Here is a 14,604-nt window from a genome sequence, read left to right as displayed (position 1 = left end):
GGAAGCTCTCCTGATCCCAACAATGAAATCTAAGATTGTATTTGTTGTAACATTACATTACATTATATGTCATTTAGCAGACGCTTTTGTCCAAAGCGACTTACAATAAGTGCAATTCAACCTGAAGGTACTAGACATAGACCACAGGAATCAAGTAAGTACATAACTTTAAGAGCTAACTGTCATTGCTACAGGAGTGCTACATGTTAAAGAGAAAAGAATAGAAAAGAAGAAGAAGAGCAATTTAAAAAAAATATATATATATGTGTTTGGTGACCATGGCTTAACCGTGGTATTGTTGGAAGAGGGAAGGTCTTCAGCCTGCGGCGGAAGATGTACAGACTGTCTGAGGTCCTGAGTGTACGGTGGGGAGCTCGTTCCACCATTTGGGAGCCAAGCAGAGAAAAGTCTGGAGTGGTTCTGAGGGAAGTTGACCCACGTAGGGTGGGAGTCGTCAGCTGTTTGGCTGATGCAGAGCAGAGAGGACGGGCAGGGGGTGTAGGGTTTGACAAGGTCCTGGATGTAAGTAGGACAAGAACCGTTAGCAGCAGAGTACGCCAGAGCTCGAGTCTTGAAGACTTGTAACTACACAACGGAGCATCCAATATGTTGGGGTATCTGGTTACAGATACCAATTGCCTCCATCACGGATTCACCAAAAATGTTGGGAATTAAGGATGGCTCTTTAATGAATAAATGATGACCGTCCACAGGGCGTCAAATATATTAATAAAAGGGCGTTATCATAAATGCTATCCCTCCCATAAGGATACCAAATATGTAGAGATGAACCTAAGCAAGACTTGTGTGGATCTCACGGTTCAAAAGTGTGGTTAGATGGCTATAAGAATTATCAATAATATAAATAATTATTCATTATATGACTTGATTTTGCTCTCAGTCATAGTCTAGTAACTTTATGAGACTGATTTAGGTGAATTGGCTATATTTTTCTGTTTTACAGAGTGGTGCCCCTAACGCGCTATCAATTTGGAACACTGATTATTAATTCTGAATATAATTACAATCAAATTACCTTATTAATAATTAGTAATGGTTGAAGGAATCGTGAATTCTTGTCACAGAAGGGGATGACATATAGTTCAGAATGTACAACATTAAATAGACAACATTCGTTATCAAAAGGTATTTATTCTAAAACATTAAAGCAAATAAAAGCACACATCAATATAGTATAGAGAAGTACATTACGAAAAGAGAGGGAACGTGTGTGTGTGTGTGAGTGAGTGAGTGAGTGAGTGGGGGGTTGAAGTTCCTCACACAATGAGTCGTAAAACTTCCAGCTGTGAAGCCAGGTGACAAGTCAGGCCTTGCCATGTGGCAGTGTGACCTGTTATAAACTGTGTCCTTTTAACAGTTAATTTAAAATATATCCATCCATCCATCCATTCTCGTCCGCTTATCCGGGGCCGGGTCATGGGGATAGCAGGCTAAGCGGGGCATTCCAGGCGCCCCTCTCCCCAGCCACAACGTCCAGCTCCTCCTGGGGGACCCCGAGGTGTTCCCAGGCCAGGAGAGAGATATAATCCCTCCACCGTGTTCTGGGTCTTCCCCGGGGGCCTCCTACCAGTTGGACGTGCCCGGAACACCTCTAACGGGAGGCGCCTGGGAGGCATCCTTACCATATGCCCAAACCACCTCAACTGGCTCCTTTCAATGCAAAGGAGCAGCAGCTCTACTCCGAGCTCCCTCCGGATGTCTGAGCTCCTCACCCTATCTCTAAGGCTGAGCCCAGCGACCTTACGGAGGAAGCTCATTTGGGCCGCTTGTATCCGCGATTCGCACTCGGCTGCAAACCGCCCCAGTGAGTGCTGGAGGTCCCGGCTTGATGAAGCCAAAAGAACCACATCATCTATGCAATTCTAAGGTCACCATACCAGATCCCTTCCTCCCCCCGGCTGCGCCTTGGGATCCTGTCCATGAAGACCACGAACAGAATCTGAGACAAGGGGCAACCCTGGCGGAGGCCAACACCCACCGGGAACGTGTTTGACGTTGTGCCGTGTATGTGGACACAGCTCTCACTTTGGTAATATAGGGACCGGATAGCTCGTAGCAATGAGCCCGGTACCCCATATTCCCGCAGTACCCCCCACAAGACTCCCCGAGGGACACGGTCAAAGCCTTTTCCAAATCCACAAAACACATGTAGACTGGATGGGCAAACTCCCATGACCCCTCCAGGAGCCTCGAAAGGGTAAAGAGCTGGTCCGTTGTTACACGACCAGGGCGAAAGCCGCATTGTTCCTCCTGATTCTGAGGTTCGACAATCGCCTGGAGCCTCCTTTCCAGCACCCTGGAGTAGACTTTCCCGGGGAGGCTGAGAAGTGTAATTCCACGGTAATTGGAACACACCTCTCTTCACCCGAGTGTCCAAAACATTAAACCACAGATCTGACGATACGATAATGAAATCGATCATCAATCTTTGGCCTAGAGTGCTCTGGTACCAGGTACACTTATGAGCAACTCTATGTTCGAACATGGTGTTCGTTATGGACAATCTGTGGCTAGAAGTCCAATAACAGAACACCACTCGGGTTTAGATCGGGCAGGCCGTTCCTCCCAATCACCCCCCTCCAGGTACCATCATCTTTACCCACGTGAGCGTCCCCAAGTGGTACCCCTTCCAGGACACCACCCAGAGACTCCAAGAAGGCCGGGTCCTCCGAATTGCTGTTTGGTGCATAAGCACAGACAACAGTCAGACACCTTCTCCCTGCGACTTGCAGCCGCAAGGAGGTGACCCTCTCGTTCCTCGGGGGGAACTCCAACACAGCGGTGCTCAGCTGGGGGCTTGTGAGTATCCCCACACCTGCCCAGCGCCTCTCACCCTGGGCAACTCCAGAAAAGGAGAGAGTCCAGCCTCTCTCCAGGAGTTTGGTTCCAGCGCCCACGCTATGCGTGGAGGTGAGCCCAACTATTTCTAGTTGGTAAAATGTGCGTATTATACACCGATTTTAACAGTAGCCTATGTTGTAATAACACAGGAATGGGTTTAAACGTTTTGTTGTTAAATAATAATAATAATAATAATCATGATAAATAACATGTACAATAAATTATAAATAACAATAATGCAGAGGCTGTAATTCAATATGTTAATGAGTAGTTACATGTGGCCTGGAGTGAAAATCAGTTTGACTGGCCTAGACTATTTGAGACATTAAAAAATAAATTATCAATATCCAGCTGTATTGTCTACCTATCCTGTGTATTATTTAACCTATACTTCATTTATTACCTAGGTATACTCCATCTGAATTATTAGGCCACAATGTTAGCATCATTATAGAAAAATAGTAACAGTGCATCTCTGATATTATTGTGCTGTTGCAGAGGGATGCATCAGATATTTTAGTTTTAAAATGACATGTAATTAGACAACAGGTTGATAACCCAACCGTTGTGAGATGGACCTGTACTCTAGGATACAAATGGCAATCTCTTTACTCTGTCTGTCTGTTACTCTGTCATCTATTGTGCCTCTGTATTGCACAGGAGCAGATGGACATACCCACGAAGTGATGGCTGGTGGCCCCATATCTACGACTCCTGGACAGACAGAGAATGGCTGTCCAACTTCCGGATGAGAAGAGCCAGTTTCAATCATTTGTGTGATACTCTCCGTCCATGGCTTGTACGCCAAAACACAAATTACAGACAGGCTGTGACGGTAGAGGTCCGTGTGGCAATTTGTATTTGGAGATTGGCTACTAATCTAGAGTACAGGTCCATCTCACACTTGTGTAATTAGACAACAGGTTGATAACCCAACAGCAAACAAGAGGTTGTGACTGCCATAAATGTCGTTTTAAAGCCCAAATATCTGAAGCATCCCTCTGAAGTTGAGTTTAGGCTGATTGCACAGGGGTTTCGAGACAGATGGAGGTTTCCTCAAGTGGCAGGGGCAATTGATGGCACACACATAAAGATTAGAGCCCCACCTGACAGTTCTTCTGATTATTTTAACAGAAAAGGGGATTGCTCAGTTATTTTGCAGGCTGTAGTGGATCATAAAATGAGGTTTTGGGATATAAATGTGGGAAGACCAGGCAAGGTACACGATGCCCGTGTTTTCTCCCTCTCATCCCTATATGAGCAGGGCAGTGCAGGAACTCTTTTACCTCATTACACTGAAATGTTTGAGGGGGTAGATGTTCCACTCTTTCTTTTGGGAGATTCAGCTTATCCACTGCTAAACTGGTTGATGAAACCTTATCCAGAGAGTGGAGCGGTAACACCGCAGCAGCTGAACTTTAACCACAGGCTAAGTCAAGCCCGTATGACAGTTGAGCGCGCCTTTGGTAGCCTAAAAGGCCGTTGGCGCTGCCTTTCGAAAGAGTGTGAAGCCCACATTACATTTGTCAGTCGCATAGTGTCTGCTTGCTGTGTGCTTCATAATTACTGTGAGGAACATAATGAGGAATTTCTGGAGGGAGATTTTATTGTAGATGAGGCTGAGGGTGTTGGTCATCATCAGGAAGAAGTGAATGCACAACAGCAGCCCAATAACATCAGAGATGCACTGTGTCACTATTTTTCTACAATGTGAATGTTTACTAATTCCTCGCACTGCTTAAATGGTTTAGAGTGTTCTTAGGAATATTTTATAACTTGTTATTAAGTGTTACCAGAGTTATTAGCTGTTACGGCTGTTATGTTTTTATCATTCATTATTATTCATGTGCATACAACATAATATCCTGAAAGCTGTTCAGTAGTTTATGGTAAATTTGTAAGAAAGGATGATATGAAAATACATTCTGTTCAAAACACTGTTTATTGCTTTGCAAAAAATATATATTTGTATACTATTTTACATGGCAAAAACAAACAAATATTTGTTTTCATTTTAAGAAAACATTTTGTTCCTTTGTAAAAACAAATAAAGTATAAAAATACTTCTGAAATGTGTCTCTTTAACTTTATTAACTTAAGAAATATACAACTTCAACCAAAAATGACTGAAAAACCAACTTGCACCTCCAAACTGTGCTTCACATAGCTAATATCAGCCTACTTTGGGTACAGTTGTGTGTAAACATCACTTAGAACGGATGAAACGTTGACATTTTCTTGTTGGGAGGTGGAAGGGCATGGTATGGTAGGAGGATATGGTGAGGCAGGAGGATATGGAGAGGCAGAGCTGGGAGGATATGGCGTGGTGGACGGATATGGAGGAATCACAGGTTGCTCGACAGTAGGCTGTGGTTGCTGATATGACTGTGATGGGTGATGTGGTTGTAAGGGCCAGATCCTAGAGGTTGTTGGTGGAGTTGAGGTGTTCCAGGAGGGCATTGCAGATGAGTGATGTTGAGGATTTACCAAAGTGCTAAAAAGCTGCAAAATCATCTGGTTATTAGCCTGTTGTTGCAGCTGCATAGCCTGAAATCGTCGTTCCTCAGCTTCCTGTTGAGCCTTCAGCAGTTTCTCAAAGCCAGCAGCCTCTTGATCCAGTGCTCTGTGCCTCAGCCACATTTGACTCATCAAGGGTGTTGCTGGAGTCTGTAAAAGAAAACGGATGTAAATGTAAAGGGCAAACATCATCCTAACACTTTGCAATCAGGTGTTTCTTTAAAAAAAGGCAGGGTGACTGATCTTGACTACTTGCAGTCTTTTGCTTTGTGAAAACATTTTTTTGTATTTAGATTAATGATTTCATAGGTTTATAATTTCATAGATGTTAAAATAAGTAATTTCATTGGTTACATTTTCCTGTCCTTGACCTATCAACACATGACTAATTTCAATATTCAAATTAGCCACGTGTTCATAGGTCACGATTTGCGCTGCTGCTGAATGAATGTAGGGGAATATCCACTATTAATTAAGCTTTAGCCTAGCCTATAACCTATACATTTATGGACAAAATTGTGTTATTTTGCCTTAATAATGAACAAAAATGACTCACCATCCTCAACATCAACTGGGTCAGATGTGCGGGTCACGTCCGATGAGGCAGCCGGTGACGGTGGCCTCGGATCATCATTTTCCACCACATCCACCGGGTCGACGACTGGCCTTGTGCCTAATATTTGGTCGACTTGGTCATACCAGATGAACTTTTCTTTCTCTCTCCCGCTACTTCCCGTTTTAAGGAGTGCATCCCTCACCTGGATATATTTTTGACGGAGCTTTTTAACCTTTAAACGGCATTGCTCTGTTGACCGGTCAAACCCCCTTTCCCTCAGCTGTTTGCTAAAAATAGCAAAGACTGCGCTGTTCTTCTGGGCAGATGAGCACATAAATGCACAACTGTCATCTACCCATATGTCGAGGAGGGCTTGAACCTCTGGGTAAGCCCACGTTTGCCCACGGTTGGCGGTGCGCGGCATGTTTACTGCTTTCTTCCTCCCGTGATGCATTTCGTATAGTTCTTTAGACCAGAGTTGGTCCGGGTCCGCGTTCTCACCAGAGGGACCACACCAGAGGTTGGCATTTGGTGCGAAATCAAGCGGACCGAGACCACCTCTTTTTGGAGGACTCGGTCCGCTTGATTTAGTGCGCACCCGAGTGCGATTGATGCTTTCACACCGACAAAAACGATCCGAACTAAGAGCTTTTAGTCCGAATGGACTGTTTAGTGCGCACCAACTGCTGTTGGTGTGAAAGCACCCTTAGTCTGGCCCCTCCCCTGGGACCACTTTGCCTTGCGAAACCCTACCAGGAGCTATTGCTCCCAACAACACAGCTCCCAGGATCACTGGAGCACACAAACCCCTCCACCACGATAAGGTGGCGATTCTTGGAGGAAATATATATTATGTGAAAATCAGTGTGTGAGCAGGTCAAAGGTTAGTAAGTTAGTTGCATATAAGACTGGCTGTCTGTATAAAGCAAGGTTAACATACAACTTTGATTGTAACATGAATATCACATACATATACTTAAAACACACATATAAACCAAATCATTAATTACAGGTCAAATCCTTGCTGCTAAAGTCCTTGCTGATTGCTTATCTAAGCCCAGTTACATTATTCACGAATCCGGGGGGGGGGGGGGGGTCCTTTTTCAGTGGCAGGCGTGGAAGAAGGAAGTTGGTTCAATAATTTGCTGTCTTGCAAATGAAGTTGCTGATTGGCCTTGTTGTTGAGTTAAGCTTTCTCTGGCGGTTGCAATGAACTTTGTGTTCATTAAGGCGACTTCGGTGCACAGAGAAGGTCAGAGTTGCAGTTGTTCCAGAATTCCTTGTGGAAAGGATATTCTGCTTGAAGTCTCAGAAGAGAAGAGGCCTCACCTCAGAAGGGCTCTGCAGGAGTTGAGGGGGTAGGGGGGGCTGGTGAGTCCAGGCCTCTGGATCCCCTCCTGAAGGAGAGATGTTACTCCTCTGGGGAGTGGTGGAGAGAAAGAGGGGAGAAGGGACTTGTCCCCTTATAGCAGACCAGTGGACCCCCTGTGGTGTCAAGAGTGGCTTGACCAATGAGGGACCCTAGAAGGTGTCGGAAAATTCCAAGCATTCTGGTAAATTAAGTTCTTGAGAGGAGACAAAATGGATGTGACCTGCCATTTTGTGAGTTGACTCAGAAAAATGTTTAAGTCCACAAATGAACCCAAGATTCACCTGTGGTACACTCCCAACATATTCAAGTTGGATTTACTGTAGGGCCACTGGCAGTGCCCCGGGACAGTGACATGTCAACCCAATCACTAATGGGTTGAGTTCAGTGGATATATATTGATGATGTGGTCATGGAGAGAAGAGAAGATCCAGTGAGAGGCTATATTTTTATATAACAGCAAGTATGTTACATCTTCAGTAAGTATCAACGAAACAAAATGTGGAACAGCATTTTTGTTAGCAGATATTGTATGTTGATGTACATATTAAGCATTCCACTGTTTTCAATTTAGAAAAATAAATATTGTTACATTGATTTTAACATTAGTGGCGCTGATAACACTGATAATTGCATTTTCTTATCGCCAGTTATCTGGAAACAGGTATCAGATGACCTCAGTTGATGCATATATTGCTTGGCAACATGTCTGTCATTTTAATAGATGAGGTGTGGATTTGAGAGGTAGAAAGAGAAGGAATTAGGGAAGAGAAGATATGGATTGTAAAATATAGAATTAGCAAGAGGAGGAAGGGGAAAATAAGATAATTGGAGACTGACATGGAAATCTAGAGGAAAGAAAGAGAGACAGATGGAGACAGCAAAATATGAGGGAGATCAAGAGGCAGGTAATGAGAAAAAGAGAGAGGAAGGTAGAGCGATAATGATATAAACCAACAGATGGAGAGAGGAGAAAAAGACGCAAGAGAAAGTTCAGATATCTAGGGGTGAGAAAACACAAAACATACACAGAGGGAAATGAAAAAATATATATTTATAAATATATATATATCATATTTTCTGTTTCTTCATTCCCAACTGTATTCCCAGGCCCAAACTAAATTACAAGCATGGATACACAGTTCCACTTTAAAGTAGGCAAACCTCCAGCGGCAACTTCAAATCCTACTCAGCTACTGAAGCGAAAGATCAAAAAGCTGACCGCTCCACTGTCTTATTAGGCTGTTAAAAGGAAATCTTTTTTTTTTTTTGCTTTTCTTGCTAGGCTATTTCCAAGAAATTAAATTCTGTTGCAAACAACATATTTTCTACATTTCATCTGAACTCCATCTGCCGGCTTCATCAGACTGAAGTTTTATGTTGTCTTCAGAAATATGTTAAAAGACAGCTTACAGACAGAAACTAAACATTTCTAAATTACATATACTATGTCTTTGATTTCAGGCCATACATACCCACACAGTAGATGTAGCATCACAACACTGTAGAAATACTCAAGTACAAGTAAAGTCTTGCAGACTGACACATATTATGCTCCTTTATAAATTCATACTTTTACTTTATGTTTCCGTACATCATTTTTCTCATACTTTCTGTGCTTCAGCACATGTATAAGCTGCACTTCTACCATGAATGTCACCGCAAAAGCCATCAGTGCTGTTCTCACTCTTCTTCTATTGAAGATATACTTTTTATAAAACTGATGATGCTGCAGCATCTACACTAACCTCTTAACAAGCCACCGCTATTGTTGTTTAAAACAGTCAACTTTTCTTCATCACACAAAACGTAGCTGCCAGTTGCTTCTCACAAGGTGGTGATAGGTCAGAACATCCAGTTCTTCATCTCAAAAACATTACTTGGCAAGATGAATTGTGTGACCCTACAATGCTCCTTTGTCATATATGGATGAATCATCTAGGAGTCGTTTTGTGCAGAGAAAAGACTAAACCCTTGTCAAGGGCCTTTTTTCTCAATTATTAAAATTTGTCACTGTCCTTTTGTCCAGCCTCCAAGAACATTAAATGAGATGCGGTCCGCATTATTCTCAGGTGATCCACTGGGTGCACAAGGCTCACCTCCTCTGCCACCCAGGGGCCAATCGTTTGTTATCAGGTCATGTTGATAACTAGAGTCCCGTGTTGATAAGAGGATTAAAAACGTGAAAAATATCCCTTTTAAGGTACATTTAGAACAGATAAAAAATGTGTGATTAATTTGCGATTAATCACAAGTTAATTATAGACAATCATGCGATTTACCGCAATTAAATGTTTTAAGTGATTGACAGCCCTAATATATATATATATATATATATATATATATATATATAATCTTAATATTAACATATATTTGGCATCTAAGAAAGATAAATGAACATTTTGAAACAGGGTTAAAAATGTGAAAAAATATAAGACTGTAGTAAGACAATACTAAAAATGTCCTTTGCTGCTGAAAACCCTGTAGCAGTAAGTGCATTACAACCTGGACATCTCTAGGGGGTATAATTGTGCACCCTTTAAACACACACTTATGGAAAAAACATGACTTTTGGGTCAAGGCTAAAAACTAGTGAAGTGACAACGTAGCCTCATGAACCATTTTCTTTAATTTGTGAGTCCACTAGATGGAGCTCTTTGTTCAACAAAGGGCTGAAAACACACTCAATCACCATTGCTAGAGCCGTTTTTAAGACAAGAGCACCATCTAGTGGGGTCAAAAAATAAAGCAAGTGGTTCATGAGGCTTCGTTGTCACTGCACTACCTCTGGGTATTTTTTTTCTGCCGTGGTGATTATACTTTTTTTTATTTCTTTTTTTATTATATACATGCTCCCCCTCGGTCAGTTCATCTGTCAGTATGGCCTCAACTTCCACTCCTACACCGATGACACTCAGCTCTACATAAACCCCAAACCCTCCACCCACCCCCGAATCACTAGTCAGCTGTCTCCACAAAATCTAAATCTGGATGTCAGCCAACCTCTTCCCGGACTGCTCTCCATCCCCTCCACCAGACTCTGGAACTCTCTTCCACCAAACATCAAACTGCCTCATCCTTGGACACTTTCAAAAGACTAAAGACTAAAGACTAAAGACTAAAGACTAAAACACCACCAGTTCATCATGGCTTTTGACCTTAAATTACTCCTCCATATTTCTGAGCAAAAGCAGTCAAAAGTTCCTGTTTTACAGCAGTTTCCGTTTCCCTGGTTCCACCGGCTGCATTTCCTGATCTCAAGTCCCCTGATCATCCTCCTTTGGAGAGCTTTCTCCAACGCCATCCTCCAAGCTCTAATGAATGGACACAGGGCTGGCAGGTGAAATGGATTAATGTAAAAAAAAAACTAAAAAAAATACAATATGGGTGAGGTTATATCCGTTTAGGACACTGCATCTCTTGTATGCACACTTCTCAGCACCTCATTCCTCTGTGTGTCACCTGGCCGGCGGCTCTCAAAAGGAATTATTTGTATACATCTAACACATATTGCGAATCTATGGTTCCTTTTTCACCTGGGAAAATGGGAATAATGAAACAATTTAACCTTGTTGAAAATCTCAGCAATTGTACAGTCTGAAGAGCCACAGTGCATTTTGGGGCAGTTGAGTATGTACAGTAAGCTCACACTTCAAGCTCCAATTCTCCAAATCTAGTAGGACATCCAGGCATTTCTCCTTTCCGTGTGTGTGTGTGTGAGTGTGTGTGTGCACCCCAGAGGGTGAAAAATCAATCCCAACCAATTAACCTGTCCAAACATTACCCATGGCAAAGAGTGACAGAGAGAATGACAAAATACACCATGGGAATGTGTGCCACGGCATTAGCCAGACAAAAGACCTTTAGTCTGCGTTTAATAAGAGTGAGAGACATTGATACAAGCATCTGCACTGATGACACACTGATGTGGCCTTTTACTGATAAGGTGTCTCATCAAAAGTGCGTTCATTAATTTTCCAATGACGTCATCCTAAGCTTTTTGAATGAAGACATTATTGGATTTTATACTCAAATTGTCTTGTTTTTGTTTTTTTAATAAGATGACAAGTTGGCTCAATTCCTCTTGATTTTAACGTAATTCAATTAATACTTAGGGAACAGATGTTGCTGTGTACTCACAGTGGGGGGAAATGGACCTAACATTAGAATTTCTCTCACAGTTGATTCAGGCTGTTACACCACAGCAGAGCTTGACAGAATGGATTCTGCCATGTTGACCAGTTGTCCGACCAAGGTTAAGTGTGGAAACAGGACTTAGAAATGTGTAAGTAACAAACTAGTCAAGTCTAATAGGATCATCCTTTTCGCCAAAAGGCTTCATAACTAATTTTATTCAGGGTTTACTCCCCTTTTAGTTCTGGTTCTACTTAATAAATGTTTAATTTTCTCCAGCCACCAGTATCTTCTTACAATTGATAATTCTGCACTTTGGTGTGATGGTCAGTGAGGTTGGTTGGCCCCCTCTTTCGAATAAATCAATTAGATATGTTAAATACAGAGATTCAGTCGCAACAAGCAGAATGACAATTCAACATAACGTTAAGAGTTTGATCCCCTTCATCTTCTGTTTCTAAGACACTGAAGTTGTTTAGCAAAAAGCTAAATAAATGTGATGTAATAGGTGAAATTACAAGGAACTTTTGAAGGACACAGTTAGAAGAATGGAGAAGTTGGATTCATTCTGTTTTCTAATGGAAATGTTTTATATAAAACTGGATTAAAATAGATCACATGCATACCGGATGTGAAACTCAGACTGCATTACAACTATTTGCTACTGTTCATTTTATTCAAATAAATACTGCTAGGTCTTAAACAGTGCATGTAATTCAGTATATGTGTAGCAAACCTAAACTGGAAGGGGTATCTTGGAAGTGAATACATTGTATTTCCATTAAACCTGGCTAGAAAGGAACTATCACCAAATGTCAGTCATGTTTATCTTTTTGGGTACACAGGAAACTCTTTGAGACTGTGATACAAATCTTTTCAGTCAACACAGCAGAGTTCATGCACACATACACTCTCTACTGTCTGCTTCATTGTTGTGTATGGTTTAAAGGAGCTCTTATCTTTCTATTTTATAATGATATTTGATAAGTGTCAAACCCATTACACTGTACTCATATGATGGGAAAACCTTATTGGGTAGCTGTGTTGTTTAAACAGTTCTCTTGACCTGAAATGTTAATTTTGAAGTTCAATTATGGTTGCAATCTGTAAATAGTTCTTCAATAAATATTAAATATAACAATTGATCAACCTATATCAATTACAGGCTCAACAAATCTGGCTGTTGAGTCCAACTTTTGGGGGGATTACTCTTGTCCTGAGGAATACATTTCTTATAGTACATTATTAATGCATGCATATACGTAATTGTTGAAAGAAAAATAATAATGATGCTTATAAAAGATAAAGCATCATTATTGATTATATTTGGGCATGGTTCTATAACAGCATTTATTGGTGTAACATCTTCCTCTACCGCCACTTTCCCAAGTTCTCCTGGACACAGAGACATCTTTAACACCGCTGAGCTGCTTAATTACCATGCGGCAGATCACCCTGCCAATTACTGCGACACAAAGTGACTTTCACGACCCGATGGGTGCAGCATGTATCCAGTTAAGTAGGAATTATTCACCCTGCATGTATAGAAAGACCTCATCAGTAGCACAACCGTTGGCAGTCACACTGATGCTCTGACAGGCTCACATATATTAATTAACTCAAACAATGTGCTGGAGGATCTGCACAGGTTTGCAGTATGTATGATACAAAGGCACCAACATGTATGTGTTTACATTAATGTGAAATGCTCTGCTTACATTCCCAACGTCTTATCTCAATATTGTTTTATGCAGGTGGCAGTTTTATTGCATGTGTTCCATGCATGTGTTGATTTCACACCAGAGCCTACAAGACCACTCACACATCAGATCATCCAATTTAGATTGATTTAAACAAGTCAAACATAAAAGCATATATACACACAAACAAGAAATGTCTTAAGCACAATAAAAGGGGACCGAATGCCATGGCATTGAGAGCATATACGTATAGTGTGAACACTGGCCTTTAACCATGGAAATGCATACATGCATTAATAATATGCCATATGTGCCTGAACACACCAACACACACTCATGCAAATGATTTGTACATCCTCTTGTTCCGGTATTGTGGACAGTTGAGCCTTCATGAAGCTGATGACTAGCCTCCTCTGTAAATCATCTTGGATATTACCAGGCAGCACATTAACAAAGACAGTGATAATGATGGTAAGTGATCACGCCTGAGGCCAGGGAGGATTGTTGCTTAAAATCAGCTCACTGCCTCTGGGTTGTCAAACAATAGGTGAAAGGTTTCATTATAGAATCATATAATAAACTATTGAACAGACAGAAAAAAGATGGATTGTTTTATATTAAAGGCTGACACCAGGGCCCTGTACCATGAAGCCAGATAAGTGTGTTAGCGAGGTGTGTTGAGTCTAATGCCAGGGCTCTCGTTTAACCTGGCTACGTCACCATGGTAACTTATGCTGCACGGCTAACCTGATTGGGACCATCAATACTTGAAATTTATCAACGACAAATAGCGGCCAATTTGTTTTGTATATATAATATGTATCCTTATTATGGGACAGTTTCAGAACTTGCAGTTATTGCCCAAATGCTTCTGCAACCGCCGTCAGCAACCCCTGCTGGAATTTTCAGTAGAATGCAGCTTAAGGCCCTTCCTGGGTTGCCTCACTGCTCAGACCTGGAGGTTGCCTACTGGAGTACATTCATTCTTTTATTCTGTTTACAGACTGAAGACCATTTTTCAGTTCACATACTCCAATGAGCATTGATCGTTCTATTAATTAATCATTCATGCGGTTAAATGATATGGGTTAAACATAAGAGGTATTAGCTATTTTTTCAGGGGCTTTCATGAACAATCATTATTTTTTTATGAAGGTAAACGGGAACATGTGGTCACTGAGGTAGAAAGAGCAGTAAGGAGAGAGATGAAGTAGATAAGACTGACAAACACAACACAGAGAAACAAATGTCTTGAACAAGATTGACAGGAAACGGTAAATTGCAGTCCTTTCTACAGTAGGCTTTCAGGGACTACAGTTGATGACATGCTCCATATGCAAATCGATGGATCTGAAGCATTATATTGACTGAGTTTGAACAATGTTTGACTGTTCACACCGTTGCTCCGATCGAATTTTTTATTTTTTAAATGCATATATCAGACTCTGCTGTGAACTGACCCACAT

This window comes from Centropristis striata, chromosome 12 (genome assembly GCF_030273125.1).
Source record: "Centropristis striata isolate RG_2023a ecotype Rhode Island chromosome 12, C.striata_1.0, whole genome shotgun sequence".
NCBI lineage: Eukaryota > Metazoa > Chordata > Actinopteri > Perciformes > Serranidae > Centropristis > Centropristis striata.
This window is presented reverse-complemented; position numbering follows the sequence as displayed.